The sequence below is a fragment of the Octopus bimaculoides genome, chromosome 7 (assembly GCF_046866305.1).
Source record: "Octopus bimaculoides isolate indiv1 chromosome 7, ASM4686630v1, whole genome shotgun sequence".
In the NCBI taxonomy this organism is placed as follows: domain Eukaryota; kingdom Metazoa; phylum Mollusca; class Cephalopoda; order Octopoda; family Octopodidae; genus Octopus; species Octopus bimaculoides.
In genome coordinates, this window is record NC_142934.1 from 108,455,390 (window position 1) to 108,465,998 (window position 10,609).

General features: G+C 33.9%; 1 long non-coding RNA gene across 1 annotated transcript in view; it reads left to right on the plus strand.

Moving 5' to 3' along the window:
* LOC149134884 (uncharacterized) overlaps positions 1-6,905 on the plus strand; it is a 17,368-nt gene extending 10,463 nt beyond the window's left edge. Inside the window, exon 4 of the long non-coding RNA XR_016242475.1 lies at positions 6,538-6,905. This is a non-coding gene — a long non-coding RNA (uncharacterized LOC149134884). The remainder of the gene's footprint in view (positions 1-6,537) is intronic.
* The last annotated feature ends 3,704 nt before the right edge of the window (positions 6,906-10,609 follow it).

Genomic DNA, 10,609 nt, shown 5'->3' on the forward strand with positions numbered 1-10,609 from the left:
GGTTTGGGATATCTTTTCTTCCTCACTGTCTCTTTGTTGGTGTGTAAACTTTGCTATTCGAAAGCAAAACGTCCCTCAGTCACCCCAAACCGCTCCAAACGATGCTTGTGCTTCGGTATTCATATAACGCGATCATAAGATGTGTTCTTGGCCAATGTTCGATGCTTTCCTTCCATACTTCTATTATACGGAAACCGAAGACATGAAAATAATAAAATTCGATCTTGAAATAATAAGAGAATGGTGCATCGCCAAACGTTATGTGTGCGTGTACTTCTTTATAAGAAATGAAGTTTGCAAGGCGTACAACAGTGGTTTCGAATAATATAGCCTAGAAAGTTCCACTGGCACCAACAATATATTAAGGATCGGATCATATCATACGCCAAAGTTTTAAATTTCGCTTTTCCATGTTTTATACTTCCCGACTCAACGTATCCTCAGGTAGGAGTTATTGTTATTCTGAATTTTCCCATTTCTCGGAAGATCGTTGCTACCAGTGTTAAGGAGACTTTTTTAACCAGTCTTATACAGGTCTAAGAACCAATTTTTTCTCATGGTTCTTACATGGTGAGAGTTCATTAATTTTTTCATTTTCATGTAACTGTGCTGAGACCCCTTCCGTTATGACAGACCATGGGATTGCACCTAGAAAGTTACCCTCTTAGGCACGAGTCCGGGCAAAGTTGTTTTTTTTAAGGAAGACCAGCAGTCGCCCATGCATACCGGCCTCCCCTCTCCACGCCACCAGTGTTATCCAAGGGAAAGGCAAAGGTCGATACAGCTTAGCACCTGTGTCGTCGCAACTCATTTCTACAGCTGAGTGAACTGGAGCAACCTGAAATAAAGTGTCTTGCTCAAGAACACAACAAGCAATTCGTACTGGGATTCGAACTCACAACCTCGCCATCGTAAGCTCGACGCTCTAACCACGGAGCTATGTAACTGTGCACTATTAGAGCATAGTCAATGATTTTGTACTAACACTGTATCCAAAGTGCATGTTTCTTTTCTTTTCGTTCTTCTTGTTTGAAGATGTAAGGCATGATTTGAGGGAGTTTTGACTGCTATAACTCCTGAGCTGAACGACTGCGAAAGGTCACTGCATGAACTGGATGTGAAACGTTTCAAGAGTGACATGAATGCAGGCAGTGGACGTACCACTGTCGAGACAACTTTTGTCATCTCAAGGTCCAGATGTCCATTGTAGAGCCAAGAAAATAAACCAAGAATAATACGGTTTGCTCATTTTTTATGATTACTTGCCGCTCAGATGTATCTTCAAATGCATGAAAACGAACCCCATACAAATCTCATAGTTAGTCAAGCAGTTCAATATATATATGAGAAAATCAGGCTACTATTTTGCCCACACGATCTTTCAATCTGAATCTGACCGAAAATATATTCAAAATGTTGACCATGACACCAAATTTCAGAAATCATCCATCCGAAATAATCTGTTTAGTGTGATTATCCAGAGAGCACATACCTATTTTTTCTTGCCAGCACCTCATTGGATCCATATCTCGCAAGTGTCGCAATGTCATTGACAGACAAGTATATATCACTGGATATTAGCCGGTGATTATATTTTGCGCAATAGGAGACTGTTATTTGTGTTAATAATAATGTTTAAAGTTTTGGTTCTAAATAGATGGCGCCTTGAATTCTATAAGCAGAATGGAAATTAAAGCACTTTCAGATGAAAAATAAATTTAACATGTAAATAATGTTTTACGTTTAGAAAATATAATCCAGATATTTAAAAAAAAAAATAACAACACAACTACAGTATTTGGCACTTCCCTCCACAAGTAACACTATTTTGTAAATTTAAAAAATTTGCTGAATGTCTCCACATTGTGCATAGACATATATAAACATACAGTTATCCATGTATACACATGTATATAAATATATCCGTACAACCTTGCATTGTGAAATATAATCTCAAATGCAATATATGACTTTGGATACACCTGCAGTTTAACCAAGTTGCGAAAGGAAATAAATAGTTGTCACAGAGTGTCTTCCTTTTAGGACACAGGTGCTCGCTTTGACACGATCAGTCTCTGAAGCTCTTTGGCTTTCATCATGGGAATGATACTCTTATATCCATACAGTGATCACTAGTATATTGTTACTTATAGTAGAAGTCAAACTCATATACAGATAAACTGATCCGTATTAATATCCTGAGAACGAACGTACTGTCAATAAGGTTCAAGTTAATGGTCTTTTTGTAAAGAGAATAAGTGTATTTCTTCACATAAGAAGGGCTAAAAGTTTAGTCAAATAAATCTCAATTATCAGAATACAAGAAAGAAACTTCTGCGACATTTCTATTTTCAATATGACACATAGACTAGCACGCGCGCACGCATCATACATATACGACACACACACACACAGACACACACAGACACACACACACACATACAAACACACACACACACACATATATATACATACGTATATATATATATATATATATATATATATATATATATATATATATATATATATATATATATATATATATGTATATATATATATATATATATATATACATATACATAAACATATATATATACATATATATATATATATATATATATATATATATATATATATATATATATATATATATATATATATATATATATATATATATATATATATATATATATATATATATATGTATATATATATATATGTATATATTATTATAAGTTCTGGTAATTAGTCATATATTAATATATTAATTAATATCGATTAATTATCAGGGGGCCAGCACATTTAAAGAATCAAAGAGTGTCCACGTTAGTGGTCGACATTATTTTTAAATTATATATGTATATATATATATATATATATATATATATATATATATATATATATATATATATATATATATATATATATATATATATGTATATATATATATATATGTATATATATATATATATATATATATATATATATATATATATACATGTATATATATATATATATATATATACATGTATATATATATATATATATATATATATATATATATATATATATATATATATATATATATATATATATATATATATATCGTGTATGTGGGGATTATACGTACACAAATACACACGATTAAAGACAGATTTGTGCAGGTATATATGTGTATAAAGGCATATACTTTCACACGCAGATCCCCCCTCACTCAGAGGCATATCTTGTGTCTACATCAACCTATCTCTCTCTCTCTCTCTCTCTCTCTCTCACCCACTATCTCTCTTAATCTCTCATTGCACACACACACACACACACGCACACACACGCATACTCACACACACACACGCACACAAATATATACACGCATATAAAACTAGCTACCTCAATATACATCACCGCCAAGTGGCCTCTAGTTACCTATTCTTACGTGACTATACACTCAATAGTTATACAAAATATATTTTCTGATTAATATATTTTTATCATCAGGAAGCGTTTCTAGTGTTTGTGTTTTATACTTTTCTGCGTCTGCATATGATTATCTTACGTTTCATGTTTCGAATCTATACTCTTCACTAATTACGTTTTCCATCTTTGGCAAACGTATTCGTTGCAAACTACTTGAAGCATACATACATACATACATACATACATACGTACGTACGTACATACACACACACACATACATACATACATACATACATACATATATAACTCTAGGTCTTGTTTGATCACACAAGCTATAAGGACCGGAATCAAAACTAAAGAACTCCTTCTGATTTAGTGCGCAGTAATTCATATTTGTTTTTGCTTTTTTTGTTGTTTTTTTAGTTCCAATATACAAATTCCGATATTTATTCCGTACTCAGACGTCATCATATAGGAATTGTGACTTATCATTATATATGTTATATATATATATATATATATATGGATGTTAATGACCAATATGTTTGAAGAAAAGCCAAAGGTATAGAAGACGAAGAAGAAGAAGGAGGAGAAGGAGAAGAAGAAGAAGAAGGAGGAGGAGGAGGAGGAGGAGGAGGAGGGGGAGAAGGATTTGGAAGATGATGATGAGGAGAACGAGGAGGAAGAAGAAGGAAAAAAAGAAGAAAAAAGGAGGAGGAAGTGGAGGAGGAAAATGATGATGAGAATGAGGAGGAAGAGGACGAAGAAGAAGAAGAAGAAGAAGAAGAAGGAGGAGGAGGAGGAGTAGAAGGAGGAGGAGGAAGATGATGATGAGCAGAACGAGGAGGAAGAAGAAGGAAAAAAAGAAGAAAAAAGGAGGAGGAAGTGGAGGAGGAAAATGATGATGAGAATGAGTAGGGGGAGGAAAATGAGGAGCAAGAGGACGAAGAAGAAGAAGAAGAAGAAGAAGAAGAAGAAGAAGAAGAAGAAGAAGAAGAAGAAGAAGAAGAAGAAGAAGAAGAAGAAAATTAGATAAGAGTATAGAAAACCAGTGTCGTTTTGAATGTTCGAAATATCAGCGTGGTTCAGGTTCAGTAAAATGTTTCAAAAATTCGAGTGGATGAGTTTAGATTTAACTTTTAGCGTTTATTTATTTGAGTTGAAAACATCAGGCAATCTTTCCATATCTGAACGCCTTAAATTTGTCTTGTTCAAACACGTGTTCTATGTTGGATTTTAGAAACCTCATCGCCACAGCACTCCCAGAAGACATAGACTTGTAAATATAAACAGAAGCTTACCAATAGGTGTAGGAGTGGCTGAGTGGTAAGTAGATTGCTTACCAACCACATGGTTCCCAGTTCGTCCCACTACGTAGCACCTTGGGCAAGATTGTTCAGCTATAGCCTTGAGCCAACCAAAGCCTTGTGAGTGGATTTGGTAGACGGAAACTGAAAGAAGCTTGTCGTATATATGTATGTGTGTGTGTGTGTGTGTGTGTGTTTGCGTGACTGTACCTGTCCCCAGAACATCGCTTGACAACCGATGCTTGTGTGTTTACGTCCCCGTAACTTAGCGGTTCGGCAAAAGAGACTAATAGAAAAAGTACTACGCTTACAAACAATAAGTCCTGGTGTCGATTTATCTCGACTAAAGGCGGTGCTTCAGCATGGCCGCAGTCAAATGCCTGAAACAATTAAAAGAGTAAACGAGAATAAACCTAACCGATGTAGCTGCATCTTGCATTCAACCAGTCTTATACATTACTACAAACCCTGCTTCTCGCGTTACAAACTCTCACTCAGTGCTACAATACTTGCAACTATACAAACGTCACCAACACACTGATTTGCCTTTTATTGAACCAAGTCCCTATAGCTACTAGCATACATTAGCATATCATTATCCTATATTAGCGATTCTGTCTTACTCTATACTGAATGCTTCCACATAACATTACATTTCTGGACGTATGTATCATTTTATTATGCCGATGTGTTCGTTAATATAAATGTATGTTTAACTTCTCTAAGTAAGTTTCATGTACATATCAATTTTCATTTGAATATAAGCCTACATGTATATTTGTAAATTTTTTGATATATAAATACAAGTATTTAAGTTTGAACATAAACTTATGGTTGAATACGCAGCCCTCACTGAATATAAAATATATTACATGACATATTGAATAATTTACATTTACATATATTTTACTACATACAATATATGGTTGTATGATTATTTTTACAAGTTTCAACACATAAGCGAATTTATGAGAAAGATTACTGCTCATGTATCCTCCTGTTTATGTATATTCTTTAAGTTCTTTTATATTACAACATATCTTTTTTAATTGCATATGTTTTGGGCTTGTATCTCTTTCAGTAGATATATAAAGGCAATTCTGAACATATGTGAAGACAAAAACAGACACTTCATGCCAGTTTTTTTTTTCGTACTATTAAGTTATAGTTCTATTTACCTTTTCCAATACATATTTTACAACCACATGAAAAAGTTTGACAACACTTTTGTTAAAGTAGAGATGCATATATATATATATGTGTGTGTAGGGGGGAATATATATGTGTGTGTATGTATGGATGGATGCATATGTATATATGTGTGCGTATGTGTGCTTGTGTGTGTACGTATGTATGTGTATATATGCATACCTACATACTTACATGTTTATGGATAAGCAATGTATATATAAATATACATATGCATACGCACGCACATTCACACACATACACACATATATCATAAATGAGATGAACAATAAAAACGACAACATGGGAGGATGGTGTAACAAATATGTTATTAGTTCAACACTTTAATGGGAAACGAAAGAGTTTTATCATTTTGGTCGTTATCCTTCATCAGAAGAATCAGAATGCCATACGGAAATTAAGAAGTAAGAATAAATATTGGGAGAAGAAAATTCTATTTTTATATATCTTTATCATCGTCCTCGTTAAAAGCAGAGGTTATGAAATTCTGTGTATTCTCTCCTCTGAAATGGCATGAGTTGAAATATGTATGTACTTGCTTAAGGTTTACCCGTAACTATCAGCGTGTCTACTGTGTTTCGAACGATCCATGTTCTTTCTGTTGCAGTGAAGTGAAAATTCCTTTTAGAAATCAGAAAGAAAAAACAGTTCCTGCGAATCATCACCTCTGAGCTAGTTCTAACCGTTATATATTGCGTGAACCGTCCATCTCAAATTCGTCTAAATGGTAACAAGAAAATTGTTCCTTTCCTCCTTTACTAACTTTTCAAGCTTGTTATAAAGGTATCTCCAAGAGTTCATAACAATGCGTGTGTAGATTGGTATGATCTCAAATATACTTGCGTTTGGATATTTAACAATTAACATCGTCAAATGAGATAAATTTATATTCGCTTCTATTTTCGACCACTATAAACGACGTAATGTTTATTGCAATGTTATACCAAGCTTCTAAAATTGAAGACTACATTTGGCCATTGTTCGCAACGTTACAGATTATTTTATTAAATATATACTAAAGTCTCTCTTGTGAGAATTATTATTTAAAGAATTACGTAATATTTGGAAATTTATTATGGCCCTTTAGTGAGTTAAAGGCTGCTTATTTTGAAAGTTATGTTTTATAGCTATGTATTGTTCTTCAGTGAACAGTCAAACGATTTCAGTAATATAGCAGCACTTTACCTTAGTGTCAAATGCCTTAACAAAAGCACCGTATTCAAAAACCTCATAAAAAAAGTGATATGGCGCTTACAGAAAACCACTATATGAATCACACGATGTGTCATATATATATATATATATATATATATATATATATATATATATATATATATATATATATATATATATATATATATATATATATATATATGTGTGTATGTATATATTATATTATATACGCACTGTTTGAAATGTTGTTGAATATATACTTTCAGGACCAAGATTGAACTGGTGGGGGTGGTGTAAACAATAGCTAGGATTTATATATACGATTCCTTAAGATATTTAGCCATAGGTGCAATGCTTCTGGACGGATGCTATAGCCAAGGATTCAAAGCGTTTCGCGATAGCTCTTCTGGATTTGACCACAACAATAGCTAAATGTAGAGAACATTGCTGCAAACACAATAGCTAGAATCAGAATAATAGTTGTATTATTGTCCGATATGCAATAAGTACTAGCCATATAGGCCCTCAATTACATACGACTGCATTCAAAAAGTATATTTAACCCTAAAATGTAAGAGTAGGTCGGATAATATGGGACTGCAATGCATCAGACCTGGAAAAAGTGGTCATGATGATCGTAGATGCATGGCTTTGGAACTTTGGACAGCATGATCAGAGCAGGAATGATGCTAAACAACAATTAACAACCAAACGAACAACACAGCAAAACAACGTCCTGTTATTGTACAAAAGAAACCAGGAAACTACGAGATGACGATCCTACAACTTAATCAAGTTTATGGCATTGCATCATAAAAATGAACGCAAAAAAACAAAACAAAAAAAATCAAATTAAATCCAAAAGGAAGACGGAGTTCTAATAATGCAAGAAACGTTGATGAAACAGTTTTCTCTCTTCAGGCACAGACCTAAAATTAACGAAAATGATGTTTTATTTTTATTTTATTTATTTTTTTTGCAGCGGGCCGATTTGCAATTTGTAGGAAATGCAAAATTTGTTCAAATGAACCAACACGCTTGAACATTGATATTTTTCTGGTCTTCTCCAATTTCAAACTTCTCTTCTTTCATCATATTCTTCCTATTCTTCGTCTTCGCGCTCCTTTTCTTATTTCTTCTTTCTTCTAGTAATGATGTTATTTATGGCCACGAAGTCGGTTAAAGAACGTGACCGAGTCAAATTATTCGACAATTCCAGGAGATGTTCTTACGTATTAGTAACCTTACAAAAGTCTTGCCGGTAATCAAATAGTAGAAGATAATGTTATTAAAGCTATTACTATACGTGTTGCTCAACTTTTATTCTTCTACACATTACCCCCACTCTCAACCTCTTTATTGGTGAGCGTGCGCGCACTTGTATGTGCGTGTCTGTATCTATGTACATACATATATATATATATATATATCTACATAAATGCATATGTATATATGTGTGTATGAATGTATATATATATATATATATATATATATATATATATATATATATATATATATATATGTATATATAGAAAGAGAGAGAGAGAAAGTGAGACAGAGATGTGTGCGTGTGTGTAGTGTTGTAGTATGTGTGCATTCTACCTTCTGCCAGTATGTATGTGTGCATGTGTGTATATGTGCATGTGTGTCTGCTTCTTCCTTTCCTACTTTTTTAACTGTTTCACTAATCTCTATCACTCTTTATCACCCTCTTCTGGCCTCTCTGTCTCTTTCTCTCAATACTCTTTCCTTTCTTTTCTTCCCCATCTCCTCCATCTTTCTCATTCAAATACTGTTTCGCACATAAATCTCTTAATGTACTCCGTAATTGTCTATACCGCCACCAAACATATATATGCTTCTCGGTCTCAAACTTTTTACACTTCTCTCTGGTAGTCACTGTTTGCTAACACTACTTCGCCATTCAAAAACCACAGCCCCTCGTGTTATTTCTCTATGTCTCTCTCTCTACCTCTTTAGACTACTACAACTACTACTACTACTACTACTAGTGCTGCTACTGCAGTTTTCATAATTTAATAGTTTCCTTCAATAAATCTTAGCGGCATCTCGTCTGTCAATATGTTCCGAGTTCAAATTCGGCCGTGACCGATTTTCTCTTTCCTCCTTTAGGGGTCTGGAAAACAAGTATTAGTTAACACTGGGTCCGATATAATCGACGAACCTCTCCCTGGAACTTGTTGGCCTCGTGCCACAACTGGAAATCAATATTTTCCTGTAACAAAGCGGCGTACTGACTGGATCGTTTACATGCTGTGCAAATGCTTAGCGGCATTTTGCCCATCTTTACGTTCTGGGTTCAAATTCCACCGAGGCCAAATTTGCATTTCATCGTTCCGGGATCGGCAAAACAAATAAAGTTTGAGCGCTGGGATCATTGCAATGGCCTTCCCACTCCCCGAAATTTACTGGTCTTATGCCAAAATTTGAAACCAATATTTTCCTCCAAGTTTCACTTATTTCAATGCTAGAGTTGTTTAGCAACAAGTCAACTTTGAACTAGGTTACTTATGATCATCCTTCACTATTCCTTCTATTTTCTTTATCACTGCAGGTCGAGTCATTAGGATATAGTATTATGTTGTTATTACTCTTATTGGTTGACCTTCTGGTGAGTCAATTCAGTTTAACCTATAACCATAAAATACTTCAGTCAAGACCTCCTCATATTTCTTCCGATACAACTGTAATGAACATCAGCCTATTTGTGTTATTATTTTACTATGCTACACTCGGAGCCTTCCCTGCGTTGAAACCACAATGGGCGGAGGACTGGTTACCAGAGCATACTTTTGTGTGGTTTTAGGTAAATATTTGATGCGTTTGGTCTATACTTGTGGACGTATGCTTAACTGGAAGAATATATCCCGAGAAGCTTTTCAAGGTACGTGAGTGACCTTACACAGGTGTGCGATCTTACGCAGGTCTGCGATCCACTGTTGCATTTGTTAATAAAATACCACGATTCTAATCGTTCCTGAAAATAACTATATATATATATATTTTAAAATCACGATTCAACTATAATACAAGTAAAGGTGATTTAAGACTAGAATTCAATTGTTTGAATTAGTACACTTTGAAAATGTTGTAATTGATGGATCCTTGATGAAATTGCAGCGGCTAGGATGCATAATTGAATACAGAGCAATGTGCAATTGCTGCAGTAGAAACATATGTTGGTGATTGTTATATATGATGTAGAAAACTTCTTGATAAAAAAGTTTTAGATGTGAATAATAAATCTCCACTCTCCTCTTCGTTTGATTTCAGTTATATGTATAGTTATATATATATATATATATATATATATATATATATATATATATATATATATATATATATGCACACGTATGTACGTATATACACACCTACAAGCATACATACACACACATATATAGATAGATAGATAGTTAGATAGTGTTAAATCTTTCGATGTGTCTCTTCTTCTGATCGGTAGCGTCAGAACTGATGAAGATTTGGCT